An 18084-nucleotide genomic window follows, 5' to 3' on the forward strand; every position below is an offset into this window, starting at 1 on the left:
CGCTTCAACGTGATATCAGCGTCTGTATCGTCCTGATCTGGCCTCACGGTGATGGCTCACGAGAGTATGTCCGCCAAGATAAGTTCTTTTCTTGGAATGTATCGAAGAACATAGTCATGTTTGATCAGGCGCGTGAAAAACCTTTGTAGTCTAGGCGCCATATCAGCGATTGCTTTTTGAGCTATAGCTATGAACAGCCGATGGTCGGGTTGCAAGACCATAGATGAAGTAATAAAAAACTGCTTATACACTTCACAGGCGAACTGTCAGCTGTGAAATATATTGTATTAAAAGGTTCAAAGTGATCTTGTCTGTGTCAGTGAGAGGCGAGATGATGGGATGAGTCCATGAAAGCCACATGGGCCTTAATAGATGTAAAGCGAACGCAACAAGATTCATTTTTTACCAAAAGTTAAGGCAGATATCGCAGAAATGGTCCAGAGGTGTGCTGTCTGCAAACTCTATGCAGATAATCAACCCAGCGCACCACTCATCGTTAGGTCTGCACCCCATAAGTTACGTTATAGCATAGGTGGTGAGCTATTCGAATACGTAGGAAGGTCGTATCTTTCCCTGTATGACGCTCTTTTTACGTCTCTAGAAGTGGAGGAGCTGTATCACAGATTAGCGATGACCGTCATCGACAAGCTGGGAGCGATATTTGCGAGATATGGTATTCCATATGAGGTTTGTACGTACGATGGACCCCAGTTCAGAACCCGAGACTTCTGCTGCATAGCAAGCTGCAGAAGTTCGCAAGGTGCAATAGACTACCAAAGCAAGGCGTGCCGTTAGCTAAAACAACTTTGAAAAAAAAAAGAAATAAGCAAGAGATAATTTCCGGCTGGGGATACTTAGCTACAGGTCAACACCCTTAGAAGATGGGCTATTACCGGGAGAACTACTCCAGAGAAGGCGATTGCCGATTTCAGCGACCAGCAGAAAACGCAAGTGCGGGAACATGTTCAAAAGGAATATTAAAGGGTTCTCCCACTACCGTAATAGGGACAGTGGATTAGGCTCAAGAAAGGGCACTAATCAGGCTGTTTATGCAATGCTTCGATACACCAGGAAAATCTTAGAGGCTTTTGAGATTAAGCGCTTAAATGTTGATTGCGTCAGCTTCCCGTCTCTTAAGTGTACGAGAAAGAAATCAATTTTTTGAAAAGTGCCTTGTAACAATGTGCTGGGTGCGAGGTCTTCACGCTTTTTTCTTCTTTCTTTTTGACCAAGGTGTGCCTTCTTTTCATGTAAGCGCAATGTGTGCGTGGTTCCTCCTGTGTGTCCCGTCTTGAAGCGCTGCTCTAGGTGTGATAATGAACCAACTATCTTGTCAGTCAATCATTACAGGTTGATAAAAATTAAGGATTTATTGTGGAGCGAACTTGTGCCCCGTACTAAAGATCACTGTGTCGCCTGCGCGGCGAAAGTAGTCGAACACGTTCTCTGCCACGTCAAGCTGTAATCGAACGCCGTTTGCAGCCTTCCTTGAAGTCACATATCTGGTGTTCATGCCCTGTTTGCGCCGTGCTTCCCGTCTGCCAGATGTTCAAGAAGGATAATGAAAATTATGCACTCCGAGCTGTGGCGACAGATCAGACACCTGCAGAACTACCTGCAGGTGTCTGATCGGAATGGTGACCTACATTTCTGAACGCTGACCCTCGAGGCTACAAGAACTTCCAAATTTTTGTAGATCATGTGTCTTAAAAATCTGTGTGCGTTGAAGAAAGCGCAAGTGCGACAACAAGTTCCACCAAAGCAACTTACCCGCATCGGTGAGTGTGACTTGCCGGAATAGGTTGTAGAAGTGCTAAGCCGTGATCCTAAGTTTTGTATCGAGCCTAAAGGAGAAGCGGCACGAATCTGTCTATAGCCAGAAATGTGGCTGCGGGAGCCAGTTCAGATGAGCGCGAGCGATATATAGCTGAAGGCGTAGAGTCGCCGGAACATAAGAGGTGCGCCTTTTGCTCCAAAATTACGTGTCAAATGCACTGTTAACTACCTGAAGAACAAGAATCAGGCCCTATTAGTTGGGGACAAAGAGGGTGGCTTTGTTGTGATGCCAAAAGCTCTGTTCTCTACAGAAGGCAAATGAGGCCATCACAAAAAACTTTGTCCCTGTGGATGTGTCGTTAGTTAAGGTGAAGAAGGTTATTACTTTATGCGAAGAGCTGTTAAACGAGGTTCGCTTTTTCTATTGATGCAGAAGACTTGCTTCACTCATTCCCTCGTCCTGAGCTTTTCCGCATGGTTAGAAGTCACATTGAAGACACGGGACCAGTGGCCTTCCCTACTAGAAAATCCTATTTGGTTTCAAACGGGTTTCATCAAATAGGGTTATGGAACGGGACCCCGTTTGATCCTGTTCAGTCCTGACCTGTTTAAATCCCGTTTATTCCTGTTTAAACCAGACCCGTTTAAATCCTGTTTAAACCTGACCCGTTTAAATCCTGTTTAATCCTGACCCGTTTACTCCCCTGTCCTATCTAAGCCAGACCTGTTTGCCCCTGTTCAGACCTCTTTTTTGCTACATTCATACCAGGTCCTTTCAGAGTGGATTGATGTTGTTTAATATAATTTACTCTTTACACCTATTTTGTACACTTTTGTATTTGCGATCAGCATTGAAGAGAAGTAGATCTGCATTAGGTTCGCAACAAGAATGGCACTTTCATATGTAGGTTTGCCTGGTACATTGCTTGATACGAAGACGAACACAATTTTCGGCATAAATTGATTAGCACTACCAACACTGATGTGATACATCATGAACAAGTTTTGTATGACCCACGAGTACGTTCTCTATGTATGACCAACAAGAAAATGCACCCTGAAGAAGACTGTACCTCATTTTCATATTTACTGCAAGTATGCAAATGTAATTCTTGCAAGTTTATATGTTCGATTACTTGTACTCGTCTTAATGCAGTGCTTTTTGCTGTAATGGTTTGTTCACAAATACACAGTAAAGCGTAATTTTGGGGTGAAAAATGTCAGGCAAAGTATTGGCATGTACTTGTAAGTGAAAAAGACAAGTATACTTTACGTAGGTATTTCTGTACACCCACTTGAGCTTTCATTAAGCCTGAAGTCCTCCGGCTTAAATAAAAGCATGTCATAAATGTCCCAAGCACTGTTTATTGGACCTTCTAACGGTATTTCGATGCATCCAGTCTGCCGAGAGAAGACCGCTGGAGTGGGTTGCTTGGGTGAGAGCGAGCAGGGCACCTGAAAAAGTAAAGCCAATGATTTATCTTGACTCATGCAACAGGTTAGCACATAGGCAAATTTGCCTATGTTCTCACAGATAAGAAAGGTTCATCATTCCGGTCATAGAAGATAATGAATAAATCATTGAAAAATATGTGGTTGCACGCAATGCCTATGTTTCAAGGGAACATGGATTACTGTGGGAGAATAAGCTGTCATAATTAGCAGGCGATTGAAGCAAGTCTTATAGAAAAAAGATGGACACATCGTTTGATTAACAATAATTACTAGTATTGAAGCAACAGAATACAAACATGAAATACTTATAAAAACAACACCGACAGGTTCAGATAATAAATTATTCAGAAACTGAACCCTTCTGCCAGCAAAATTCCGTAGTGTACTGGCTTTGACATTGCGCTGCTCAGGCAGAGGGCATAGGATTGAGTCCCGGCCACAATGGCTGCATTTAGATGGCAGGGAAATGCCAAAACCCCTACGTAAGGTCTATTGGGTACACGTTAAAGGAGACTAGGGATCCCGCCAACTTGAAGTTATAAAAATCGGGGTAAATTTCGAGATAAGCAAACTCGCAAAAGTAGAAGGCCCTGGCCATGCGAAGACCATATACGTAAAGCCTTTTAAGGTAGGTGCCAGCAGCCGCTAAATTTCTTGCAAAAGCGAAATATAGCAGAAGCGGTATTTTTCCGTAGATCACTTTTGCAAGGTATTTTACAATTTGACACTCGACATGTTGGGCATCTACGGGCAACAGCAATTCTTGCACAGATCATAGCAAACACTGTTGCACCTAGGTATACATAGACACATAGGTATAGGTACAGTCACACACTGATTTTCCGGACTCCGAAAATTCGGACATGATTACTCGGTCTGCTTCACGGCACCGCCATTCTCCCCATGGACCATAATGTATAAGAACTTCTGAAAATTCGGATGCCTTGCATCCTCTCGTCTGATTTTTCGGACACTCCTTGAGCCAACTTGATAGAGAGCACCATGCACCGACTCTGACCGTTGCAAGGTTCTACTTGCTGAACAACATTTTTGTTTTGAACGGAGCCTCCTTGCTGCCCCACGAAGTGGCGCTACTGCAAATCCCTGCTCATCATCATCGTTTCTGCCTGGTTTGTAGGTACAGCAGTTCCGGTCTCAGCTTAATATGCGATGTCAAGACAATCCAGCAGCTGATTTGTTTGTTTCTTCGTGCACGACGCTGCGAGTAGGCCAGGTTTTTTGTTTTTGCAACTGATGTCGGCGCGACGATGTTTGAAGAAGCAAGATGGGCCAATTCATTTCACTAATATCTAGAATTGCTACCTGTAAGCACCACCTACCTTTCAACAACATTTGCAAAGCAAAAAACCTCATCCTGAAAAGTCTGCACATGAAGACATCGGTAGCATCATCAGCACGGGGCCTCAAGATAATTCGGCAAGCCAAGAAATTAGTCACAGCACGAGTGCAATCATGCCAACAGGAAATCAGTGGCTGAATAATGCACCTTCTACCAATTGGTAGATAGTGCATTTTCGCAAAGCCCTAACTACAGCAGATCATTGTTCAGGAGTTCCCGAATGCACAACTCTATACCATTTTCACGCCGACTCTAGGGATGCACCTCTGCACAGTTGCAAGAAAAAAAGCTAGATGCCCCAAGAGAAATGAGCCCACTCAAGCCATGGAAATTATATTTACCTTGTCTTCCTACAACTACTCTAAACCTAGGACTGCTGTTTTGCACAAGGGAACAAACGTCAACATTGGTGCCTCGCCCAACACAAGTGGTCTACGCCGTAGCAGGTGCCATCAGTCAGCCCACAGATGAGGCCCACACCAGTGCTGTCAGTGTGCTGTACAAATTGCAGAAGCACAGCCTACAAGCTTGTATGCCTTAGTGTGATCGCAATAATGAACGAAAACCAACGAATCAAGTTTGTTTCGTGCTAAGAACAGTTGCCTCATGCTGGATTTTCCTACAATTCTTTCTAAGCACAGATAATGCTTGGTTTGTTGTGTAGGCATGTAAATAATGAAAAGGCCTGCATCACTATCTCTGAAAATAAATCATGTAAGAAAGCACGTACAGTACACTGGTGCAGAGTCTATCACATAGCATTTCGTGCAGTAGAGGTTACATCGGACAAACCGGCCAATGTATAAATGACTGGCAGCGTGACCAAGCAAACTTGATGCGTGGGTCAGTTAGCAGTGGTAGTGCACTGCTCTCGGTGCACATGCACCTATGTTTGAAAGCTGCTTTATCGTGACAAAATATAAAGACAAAAGCGCTGGAGAGATATCTGAGACTTTTCTTATATGTATGACAAGGAACCTAGCACTAGCTCCCCATGCAGAGAATTACTAGACAGTGAGACTGCTTCTTATCATTGTAAAACAAGTGTAACGCTCACCATGTGATGCGTCCTTTTCGTTTCTGTGCAAACAGCATATATTCAGATCTATTCTCCCCCTTTCACCTTTTTGCACAATATCACTGTGCGAGCTATAATACTAAACTGTTAGTAGCACTCTGTCCTGCTGCCTCCTTTCTTTCCTTGTGAATTGTGTGCTAATTAAGGCTTTTTTTGGTGAAAGAGTGCTAGTTTAACGCATAAACTAGCGACATGGCACTTTGCAATAAAGGACTGTTATAATTCTCTAAAAATATGTCCATGCAGAAGTGTCAAAAGAACACCTTAAAGAAAGAACATGAGTGTATCTATCATAAAGACCAATCCTTGTCTTTTTTCCTTAACATAATTTTCAATACCTATATTGAAGGACAAACTCACCATATTATATCACCTTGTCAATGAATCAAGGCACAATGGCGCCCAACTGTCGTGGGACCAACTTGGATGTGGAGATCAGCGCAGATCAGCAACATAGCATGGTCTGCTTACACTTCTTCTCCAGGTCCAGCCATACCTATAGCAGCTATAAAACAAGTGAGCTTAGAATCACACGCGAAACAATATGAAAAGTGACACTGAACAAAGCAACTTTCGTTAAGCATAAATAGGATCGAAATGCTGACATTATGCACATAAGTAATTTCACTTTGAGCAACAAAGCATCCAATTTAAGAAAGATTATATATATGAGCTATCTATGTGAGAAACATTAATCGAACGCCCTCTATTTGTTATACCCCTCCCCTTATGCATGGATGTCTCCCTGACTGAGTGAGCTGGGCTGATCCGAGGTATAGTGTAATTAAAGGTTGTCACTTGGTGGGCCAATCCCGATACCATTGCATGACTTGTACAATAATTTTAATGTGTATTGTAATGCTGGCCATCCTGCAGGCACTTCAAGATTATAGCACCCATAAGGCTAATGGTATTACCTGATAAGGTTAACTAATAAGTGTCCCCAGAAGCATAACTCGGCATGTATACTCGGAGGCCATTATTATAAGAGAAGCAATAGAAGAGGTGAGGCTTTATCCTGTGCCATATGCAATATGGCCGAGCACGCCCAGCTTTTGGTTACATTCTCACTTGTGACCACTGCAACAGGCTGACTGACATGCGTAACCAGCAGTTTGTACGACCACATTTTCATAACCTGCAATTTTTGTTTTACATCTGAAGAGATCAGCCTCAAGCTCCATGCTGCGCTGCACTCGAGAAGCATTATAAACTGGCAACATTTAAATGCTATGCTGCATGGTTTGCTGCATGCTTTAGGAATTTACTTATTTATTATACACATAGCTCATAGGCTCCAGTTGGAGTATTGCATGAGGTGGCAAGAAAACAAATTCTGAACTAACAAGGAGAACATTCAAGAAAACAAGTCAGACCAAAGATAAAAAAAAGTAACATACTCTCATAAAGGGACTATGTATCTGGCAGCTAGCTTTAAAAAAGAGAATTATGAATGTTTTACTACTGGCAGCGCTTTAGGGGATGGAATGTATAATTACAAGCTTCATACACTTTTAAGCCACCTTTCGTGGCTTTTTGTTTTGAAGTCCTATACTCTGTACTATTATAGAAATGAATACCCCCCTCCAAAATAAAACATGTAATGCACAGTAATGTAACACAATAATGTAATGCACAACAGTGAATACTTAGAAAAATGTAATTAAGAACATGGAGTCTATGTGGGCACAGATAGAAGTCTGCATGAAAGCATAATAATAAAGGTGGGCAGAGCACTTATGCTTTTGTCGGGCAACCTGCAGCAAGACACACAGGTAAAAGGATATGCATGCCTCACAACACAGTCCCTAAAAATATATGTCACAATACAGTGAGTAGGTATATCATGCTTATCTACAATAGCCCCTACTTATATTTACCTCAGAGGGGGCTACCTATGTAACTTGGTCAAACTGAAGGTGGGCCAAATTTTAAATATACGATTCAAGTAGACAGAAAATGGACGTTATGAATATGGCATCTACAGCAAAAGTGTTGTACATTATTGTTGTACATTATGTCATACCTGCCAACCTGTGAACATATTATTTGTAAAAATGCTGCAGACACTAAATTCTTTGTTGGGGACATAGCACACATTATTTTAAAGCTTGCTCTCAGCACCCCCATTGTTGCATACGCACACACATTAATAATAAAGGGAAAATCGCACATCCACCCGCTCGTAGCAATTGCTACAAAATAAACCCGTACGGATTCCTCGAAAGGAAAGCCTCACAGTTGAAAAAAAAGAAACCGTCCAGGCCTGGGACTCAAACCCGGGACCACCGTCTTTCCGGGACAGCCGCTCTACCATCTAAGATATTGACACGTGTACTTATCTTTATCGGGCAACCACGTTTCGCCGCTTAACAACTGTAATCGCAGAGCGCGGGACGCGCTTGCATGTATCCGAAGTTTCTGGAAAGTTATCGATGCTTCTATCCGCGTGTCTGTTGTCGCCGAACCTTGTGTTATCAGATTTCATCGCGTGACACGAATGGTGTAGAACTTTGTGGAAGACACGCGGGTCCCATCAGTTAATCTGGAACATTCGATGGCTGATCTATAAAAGCCGACGCGCTTGACCCGCTGATCAGATTTTCGACGATCGCCGAGCGTGTTCGCCGCTATCGTTGCGCTATAAGTGTAGCCTGTTTTGTGGGCACAGGTTCGCCCAATAAAAGTTAGTTTTCTTGTTCACAGTATTGCTACTGTCTTATTCAACGTCACCACCACGTGACATCTGGTGGAGGTGCTTGTGCGTTCATGTACCGAACGCCCCCGCAAAGTCGCGACCCAAGCCCGAAGCCCGAGGACAGAACCAACATCGCCGAAGACCAGCGTGCTAGCCGCAGACTGCAAGGACTGCCCCCAGAGCACGGACTTCTGCCTGAGACGACAAAGAAGATCGTGGTCAAGACAACGCCAATGGCTGCCCCGGCGTCCCCTGTTATCCTACAACAACCTCGGGACCCACCAACCTTCCATGGAGCAGCGACTGAAGACCCGGAATCATGGCTGGAGACCTACGAACGAATCGCAACATTCAACAACTGGGACTCCGACGAGAAGCTGCGGCATGTCTACTTCGCCTTAGAAGACACCGCCAGAACTTGGTTTGAGAACAGGGAATCGACCTTGACAACGTGGGACCTGTTCCGTAGCGGCTTCCTACGCACCTTTACAAGCGTCGTGCGCAAGGAAAGGGCTGAAGCTATGCTGGACGCCCGAGTGCAGCTACCAAACGAGAACGTTGCCATTTTTACGGAAGAAATGAGCCGTTTGTTCCGCCACGCCGACCCGGATATGGCCGAGGAGAAGAAAGTCCGCCTACTGATACGTGGGGTAAAGGAGGAACTTTTCGCCGGGATGGTAAGAAGCCCACCGAAGACCGTCGAAGAGTTTCTTTCTGAGGCGACGAACATCGAGAAGACACTCGAAATGCGGAACCGGCAATTCAACCGCCGTACAGGCTCTACCCACTACGCAGGAATTCAATCGCTGGCCACGGACGATCTGCGCGAGACCATCAGGGCCATTGTGCGCGAGGAACTGCGGAGGGTCTTGCCTTCGTCGCAGCCTCAAGTGGCCTCGATCGCCGACATCGTAAACGAAGAGGTGCACCGATCGCTTGGAGTTCCTCAAGTGCAACGAGAACCGCCGCAGCCTCAGCCGCAATCGATGAGCTACGCCGCCGTCGCCCGCCGTCAAGGTCCCCTTCCACGACCGCGCCAGGGCCCCGTAACGCCGCAATTCCGTCGACCACCACCGCCGCCGCCAGCACGCCCACCCGTCGCCCAGCGCAGCTACCCGAGGAAGACAGACGTTTGGCGTGCTCCTGACCACCGCCCGCTCTGCTACCACTGCGGAGAAGCAGGTCACGTCTACCGACGATGCCCATACCGAGAGATGGGACTGCGAGGTTTCGCCGTCAACGCGCCGCGTCCACAGCTTGGAGAGCGCCCACGTGACATCGCCGACTACCTCGCCGCCACTCAGTGGAGCCCTCGACGACCGTCCCGTTCGCCGTCACCAGGCCGCTACCTGTCGCCGCAGCGCCGACCGTACACCGGCCCAGCCCGGGGCCGCTCTGCGAGCCCATATCCGGAAAACTAAAAGCAGCAACCGATGGAGTTGCGGTTGCTGTTCGTCGAACTGGCGAAGATCCTCCGCCGCCGACGAAGACGACGAAGAGACCATCCCGACGACCTAATGACGACACGCCGCCGTCCCGAAGAAGTCGGGAAGCCAAGACTACACCGACGAAAGACGACTTGACGACGCAACGTTCCAGCTTCAGTTCAACACGACGCAGCCGTGATCCGACGCCAAGACCCAACTGCAACGCCAGACAAAGAACAACCGACCTCGACGTGCTTCTCGACGGCCACGCAGTCACTGCCTTAGTCGACACAGGGGCCGATTACTCCGTAATGAGTGGACACATCGCCGCCCAGTTGAAGAAAGTTAAGACCGCATGGGAAGGCCCTCAGATTCGAACCGCTGGAGGACACCTCATCACGCCGACTGGGATCTGCACGGCAAGAATAACCATCCATGACCGGACTTACCCTGCCACCTTCGTTATCCTCCAACAGTGTTCACGAGACGTCATTCTCGGTATGGACTTCCTCAACCAACACGGCGCAGTCATCGACCTGAAGTCGAAGTCAATAACACTGTCGGAAGATCATGCGATACCGCCGGAGAGCCCTCGTAGTCACCACGCCTTGAGTGTGCTCGAAGAGCAAGTGAGCATCCCGCCTCGCTGCAGCATTGTTATTTCGGTCAGCACCAAAACACCCGCTGACGTAGAAGGCGTCATCGAAGGCGACCAACGTCTACTGCTAGACCGTGAAATTTGCGTCGCAAGAGGGATCGCTCGACTGCATGAAGGAAAAACTGAAGTGTTGCTGACAAACTTCAGCCAGGAGTTCAAGCACATCAACAAGGGCATGACGATCGCGTACATCGAGGAAATTCTGGAAACAAGTAATGCGTTTGTCCTCTCGGATTCCGCCGCATCTACCCCGACGACTGTGGTTCCCGAACCAGACTACGACATTAATCCAAATCTCCCTATGATTAAGCAACAGGAGCTCAGAAGTCTGCTCCGACGATACAAAGGCTGCTTTTCGACGTCATCGAGGATTCGACAAACACCAGTCGCCAAGCATCGCATAATCACCGAGGAATGCGCTCGACCACTCCGTCAAAGCCCTTACCGCGTTTCGCCGCGAGAACGCGAAGCTATAAGAGAACAAGTCGACGAAATGCTGCGCGACGACATCATCCAGCCGTCGAAAAGCCCGTGGGCATCCCCTGTTGTCCTGGTGAAGAAAAAGGACGGAACCCTCCGTTTCTGCGTCGATTATCGTCGTCTGAACAAGATCACAAAGAAGGACGTATACCCCCTCCCACGGATAGACGACGCATTGGATCGGCTCTGCAACGCCAAATACTTCTCGTCCATGGACCTCAAGTCTGGCTATTGGCAAATAGAAGTCGACGAAAGAGATCGCGAAAAGACCGCCTTCATCACCCCAGACGGCCTCTACGAGTTCAAGGTTATGCCATTCGGACTGTGCTCGGCGCCTGCAACGTTCCAGCGCGTCATGGACACGGTTTTAGCAGGATTGAAGTGGCAGACCTGTCTCGTATACTTGGATGACGTCGTCGTCTTCGCCGGAAATTTCGACGTTCACCTTAGGCGGCTTGCAACAGTACTAGAGGCCATCAGGTCATCAGGACTTACTCTGAAGCCGGAAAAGTGCCGCTTCGCTTACGAGGAGCTTCTATTTTTAGGCCACGTCATCAGCAAATCTGGAGTCCGCCCCGACCCGCAGAAGACAGCGGCCATAGCAAAGTTCCCGCAGCCCATCGACAAGAAGGCAGTGCGTAGATTTCTTGGCATGTGTGCCTACTACAGGCGATTTGTCAAGAACTTTTCGCGCATCGCTGAGCCGCTGACGCAGCTAACTAAATGTGACGTCGGGTTCAAGTGGGAAAAGCCGCAGGCCGACGCATTTCAAGAACTCAAACGACACATGCAGTCGCCGCCCGTACTTGCGCACTTCGACGAGCATGTCGATACCGAAATCCACACTGACGCCAGTAGCCTAGGCCTCGGTGCCGTCCTAGTCCAGAGAAAGGATGGACATGAACACGTGATAGCTTACGCTAGCCGGTCGTTGTCAAAAGCGGAAGGCAATTATTCTACAACCGAAAAGGAATGCCTCGCCATCGTTTGGGCTACAGCGAAATTCCGCCCTTACCTATATGGCAGGCCATTCAAAGTCGTCAGCGATCACCACGCCTTGTGTTGGCTAGCGAATTTAAAGGATCCCACTGGACGGCTGGCACGGTGGAGCCTCAGACTACAAGAATACGACATCACTGTAACATACAAGTCCGGACGAAAACACTCAGACGCCGATTGCCTATCACGTGCCCCCATTGACCCGCCGCCGCAAGATGACGAGGATGACGACGCCTTCCTTGGAAGGCATGTCGGCGGCTGAATAAGACCCTCGCCGACATGCTAGCGATGTACGTCGACGTCGAACACAAGACCTGGGATGCCGTCCTGCCGTACGTAACATTCGCTTATAACACGGCGGTACAAGAAACAACACAGATCACACCGTTCAAGCTGGTCTACGGCAGGAACCCGACGACGACGCTTGACGCCATGCTGCCGCATGTAACTGACGAAGAGAATGTTGACGTCGCTAGCTATCTCCAGCGCGCCGAAGAAGCCCGACAGCTCGCCCGCCTACGGATCAAGACCCAGCAGCGTACCGACAGCCGACACTACAACCTCCGACGACGCTTTGTTGAGTACCAGCCCGGCGACCGTGTTTGGGTATGGACCCCGATACGCCGGCGAGGACTCAGTGAGAAGCTGCTGCGACGCTATTTCGGACCCTACAAGGTCATCCGACGTATTGGCGCACTAGACTATGAGGTCGTGCCAGACGGCATTTCGCACTCACAGCGGCGCCGCGCACGATCTGAAGTGGTCCACGTGGTGCGCCTTAAACCATTTTACGGACGCTGATGAACTTCCTTAGTTTGTTGTTTTCTTTGATACGAGTGCTTTTCTTTGTTACTTTCGTTTGTTTGCAGCATCGGGTCGATGCTTTTTAAGAGGGGGGTAATGACACGTGTACTTATCTTTATCGGGCAACCACGTTTCGCCGCTTAACAACTGTAATCGCAGAGCGCGGGACGCGCTTGCATGTATCAACATCCTGCTGCGACATGGCGCCCCAGAAGTCCTCATCACCGACCGAGGCACGGCCTTTACAGCGGAGCGCGGAAGACTTCGCCGAACAACAACGAGCGGACCCGGAGCTTAAAGGCCTCGTCGATTATTTGGAAGGGCACACCGACGTTGTCCCCAGGGCATTTAAGCGCGGATTATCTTCCTTCACGCTTCAAGACAGTCTACTCGTGAAGAAGAACTTCTCACCAGTCCGCGCCAATTACCTTCTTGTTGTCCCGTCAGGACTTCGTCCAGAAGTATTGGACGCCCTACATGACGATCCGACCGCTGGACACCTCGGATTTTCCCGGACACTATCGAGGATACAAGAAAAGTATTATTGGCCGCGCCTGACCGCCGACGTCGCCCGTTATGTCAGAACATGCCGAGACTGTCAGCGACGCAAGACACCGCCGACAAGGCCAGCCGGATTACTACAGCCAATCGAGCCTCCTTGCCGACCATTTCAGCTGATCGGGATGGACTTGCTGGGACCCTTTCCGACGTCAATAACCGGAAATAAGTGGATCGTCGTGGCGACGGACTACCTCACCCGCTTCGCTGAAACAAAAGCACTGCCGAAAGGTAGCGCAGCCGAAGTGGCGAAATTCTTTGTCGAAAACATCCTGCTGCGACATGGCGCCCCAGAAGTCCTCATCGCCGACCGAGGCACGGCCTTTACAGCGGAGCTCACCCAAGCCATTCTGAAATACAGTCAGACAAGGCACAGGAGGACAACGGCCTACCACCCGCAGACGAATGATCTTACGGAGCGGCTGAATAAGACCCTCGCCGACATGCTAGCGATGTACGTCGACGTCGAACACAAGACCTGGGATGCCGTCCTGCCGTACGTAACATTCGCTTATAACACGGCGGTACAAGAAACAACACAGATCACACCGTTCAAGCTGGTCTACGGCAGGAACCCGACGACGACGCTTGACGCCATGCTGCCGCATGTAACTGACGAAGAGAATGTTGACGTCGCTAGCTATCTCCAGCGCGCCGAAGAAGCCCGACAGCTCGCCCGCCTACGGATCAAGACCCAGCAGCGTACCGACAGCCGACACTACAACCTCCGACGACGCTTCGTCGAGTACCAGCCCGGCGACCGTGTTTGGGTATGGACCCCGATACGCCGGCGAGGACTCAGTGAGAAGCTGCTGCGACGCTATTTCGGACCCTACAAGGTCATCCGACGTATTGGCGCACTAGACTATGAGGTCGTGCCAGACGGCATTTCGCACTCACAGCGGCGCCGCGCACGATCTGAAGTGGTCCACGTGGTGCGCCTTAAACCATTTTACGGACGCTGATGAACTTCCTTAGTTTGTTGTTTTCTTTGATACGAGTGCTTTTCTTTGTTACTTTCGTTTGTTTGCAGCATCGGGTCGATGCTTTTTAAGAGGGGGGTAATGACACGTGTACTTATCTTTATCGGGCAACCACGTTTCGCCGCTTAACAACTGTAATCGCAGAGCGCGGGACGCGCTTGCATGTATCCGAAGTTTCTGGAAAGTTATCGATGCTTCTATCCGCGTGTCTGTTGTCGCCAAATCTTGTGTTATCAGATTTCATCGCGTGACACGAATGGTGTAGAACTTTGTGGAAGACACGCGGGTCCCATCAGTTAATCTGGAACATTCGATGACTGATCTATAAAAGCCGACGCGCTTGACCCGCTGATCAGATTTTCGACGATCGCCGAGCGTGTTCGCCGCTATCGTTGCGCTATAAGTGTAGCCTGTTTTGTGGGCACAGGTTCGCCCAATAAAAGTTAGTTTTCTTGTTCACAGTATTGCTACTGTCTTATTCAACGTCACCACCACGTGACAATATCTAGGCGGCTAGCACATGGCCGGGCGAAGTCGAATTTGTCGACAACATGAAGCAAAGGCAAGGGTCTGACGTAATATTTCTGTGGAAACGCGCAAGGTGCAGAGAGGTAATTATTAAAGGGGAAAAATATTACGTCAAACCCTTGCCTTTGCCTCGTGTTGTCAACTAATTCGACTTCGCCCTGCCATGTGCTAGCCACCTGGTTATCTCAGATGGTAGAGTGGCTGCCTCGGAAAGGTGGTAGTCCCGGGTTCGTGTCCCGGACCAGGACGAATTTTTCTTTAACTGTGCGGCTTTCCTTTTGAGGAACACATACGGGTTTCCTTTGTAGCAAATGCTACGAGCGGGCAGATGTCTGACTTTTCCCTTTAATGATTACTTCTCTCCACCTCGTGTGTTTGCGCAGAACTATTACGTCACACACACATTATCAACCATTATTTCACTTGTCGTGCAGCACAAAAGCAGCAGCGAACTTGAAACCAGTAACCGACAAGATTGTTTTTTTTTTTACATTACAGAGCTTTTTCAGCGTGTTTGCTGCTGCCGCTTTACGCTGCTTCATGAATTTATCTGACCAAACGTCCCTAAAGCAAGTACCCCTCTGATGTTCTCGTTAGAGATATTGCATCGCTAGTAATAAACCAGTACAAGCACCATTACAATTAATTTCTTACATGCATTTTAACAATGTCATGCCCTTAATCTCTCAACAGCTTTAAAACATCTTAACCAACACAACTTCATTGTCTTTCTAAAGTGACATTCATAAAATTGTAAAATGAGCCCACATTTGTAAACCCACGGAAAATTCAGGAGAGTTTCCGAACATGGATGATACCAACAAAATCTGCAGCTCGTGTAAGTGGCAGCAACTGCTTTGCACACACCTTGTCACAGCATGCACATCAGGTACTTTGCCGTGCTGTTGAGGCTGCAGAAGTGCCGCAGGTCCATATGTGGAGGTGCCTCTGGTTCACAAAATCTTGCCATCCCTAAACAATAATAAATGCTTAATTTATTGTAATCCCTGCTGAAACTGCAAACTTGTGATATAACAAGATCAAGTCATAGTTTGAAAAAAGTCTCATACAACCAGTTACATGAAGCTGCAACTGGTTGTGCATCTCTGATCTCTGAAATCTCTGATCGTAACATCACAGGCGGTTAAATAACACGTAAATCGAACTGTAGCAAACATGAATCTACTATGAAAAGGTTCACACAAACGTACAGCTGTATGACGTGAAATGTGAATTTTACTATCAAAAAATTCCTTAGGACATGAAAAGCGTTCCAAAACCTAATTTGTTCCAAAACCCAAAGGACGATGCGCTCAATATTACAACAGACCACCTCTTTTTCTGGAGAGACAATACAGAAAAGAGAAAGATTTTTCGATTAAAAAGAAACATTGCTTTTGTAATTTCGGCTTCTCTGCAAGATCGGAACCCTTTACAAGTACACGAAAACACACAGGACACTAATACACGTCATCTGACGACACTCTATAAACAGAAGAATTTCCATACAAGCTGAAAATCTGGCCATGCGTCGACACATCACACAGCTGTGAAGACGACACATCGACGTACTACTTCTAGAAATGCCTATACCATTTCTCAATGAAAAATTACGTACACGAACAGTAACTTTCTTTGCTTGAATTTTTGTGCCCATTTAGATCAAAGAACCACCCGCGCTTGCGTGCATCATAGGTGAAAGTAAATAAACCACAGATAGAGCTGTTGGTAACATGAATACGTTTTAGGGCAATTTCCATTGAACTTTTTGCTAAATGTGCACTGCGACATGAAGAACAACCATTTGAAAAGCACATTTATAATTCTTGCTGCTTTACTAATCCGGATTCTGTTGTTGTACGGATCTTGCGATATGTACAACAACGCACACTTCACGAACCACAGACAGGAAGAATGCGCGCAAGCGCCGGACTTACCTTTCTAGGCGTACTCGGAAAACGCTCCTCTTAGCGTCACAGGTGCCGCGGCATCGACTGCACCAACGGTCCTTCCGGCGCACACACTGTTGAATTGCGGATCAACTACAGGACGTAAGAGCACAATTTTCACCAAATTCTTCCGTACAGTGTGATACGACGCGAGAGGGCCAGAGGAGGTGATCCTTTTCGTGAGCCCGGAACAAAGAAAGTGGCGAAGGGTCATACCTTCGACATCGGCGCACCACACGAAGGATACTGCGGGCTACATTACGCGGTCCCAGGGGTTTTGTGATTCTCAATGCATACAAAATGCACCACAATTTCTCTCGGCACAGCGTACACACGATTAAACAACTGCATTGGACGGCGTCAATGCAGCGCGCACTCACATGTAGCTAAGGCTGAAGACGGCAAAATAATATCACGTGTAACTTTACCGGCGCTACCTGTGCTGCCATCAGTAGGCCGCCACCGAAAGCGACCGTGCTTTCGGTGATCTCATGGATGGTGACGGCGTTGTATTTCGATGTTATGCGAGTCATACAGCCTCTTGTACGACGTGTTTCAGCAACATTGCTTTTAATAGCGAGGGCAGCAATGTGCGTATACGCCTATAGACGTCTCACCCACTTGAAAAACAAAACAGGAAATTTTCAGTCTGTCGTATTTTGGGACGTTGTGACTGGCGTTCTGTTCTCTGTAGTGTGACGTCTTGTAGTCGAAAATTCTGTAGTTCCTGATCAATATTTGATTAAAAATTGACAGAGACCTCTTTAAGGATAAGTAAAATGATTATTACAAAAGAAAATGAAAGTAGGAAAAAAAAAAGCTCTCGCGAAGGATTTGAACAGCGGACCTCAAGATCCCGAGACGAGCATCTTACCACTGCACCACGCCGTATTTTTTTTTTGTCTTTAATACCGACATGGCAACAAGGCTACAAAACAAGAGATTTTAACAATAGACAACGGTCACGACAACATCTCTGCCATTGGTTGGCAGTCACAGGGCTAAAATCGCTTAAAATTCGCTAGCTCAGTCATCACACTGAGCCATGTTGGTTTTTCTTTTTGCAAATTATACATTTCCTTAATATGACAAATGCTTTCAATGAAGTATTCTCTAACAGGCCGGGCATTTACTTCGGCATGTCTCACGGCCATTCTAGTTTTCCATAAGCTATGTAAGGACACCAGCATGAACATATTGTAACGATGTTAATAAAACAAGGGTATTTATTAAAGGCGAACTTGTGCCCACAAGTAAAAGTCACTGCGGTCCGGCAGGAATCCGCGGCAGTCGCGTTCCCAAACTGGGCTCGAAAAACGTCTTCCTCTTCT

At 47.4% G+C, this 18084-nt stretch overlaps 1 long non-coding RNA gene across 1 annotated transcript; it reads right to left on the bottom strand.

Moving 5' to 3' along the window:
* Positions 1–2926: 2926 nt before the first annotated feature.
* LOC135920159 (uncharacterized) lies at positions 2927–17134 on the bottom strand. The gene is made up of 4 exons (XR_010570183.2): positions 16742–17134; positions 15672–15776; positions 6030–6174; positions 2927–3231 (listed from the first exon to the last, which is right to left on the bottom strand). It is a non-coding gene; the product is annotated as an uncharacterized lncRNA (long non-coding RNA).
* Positions 17135–18084: the final 950 nt, after the last annotated feature.

Source organism: Dermacentor albipictus, chromosome 6, assembly GCF_038994185.2.
Source record: "Dermacentor albipictus isolate Rhodes 1998 colony chromosome 6, USDA_Dalb.pri_finalv2, whole genome shotgun sequence".
In the NCBI taxonomy this organism is placed as follows: Eukaryota; Metazoa; Arthropoda; class Arachnida; order Ixodida; family Ixodidae; genus Dermacentor; species Dermacentor albipictus.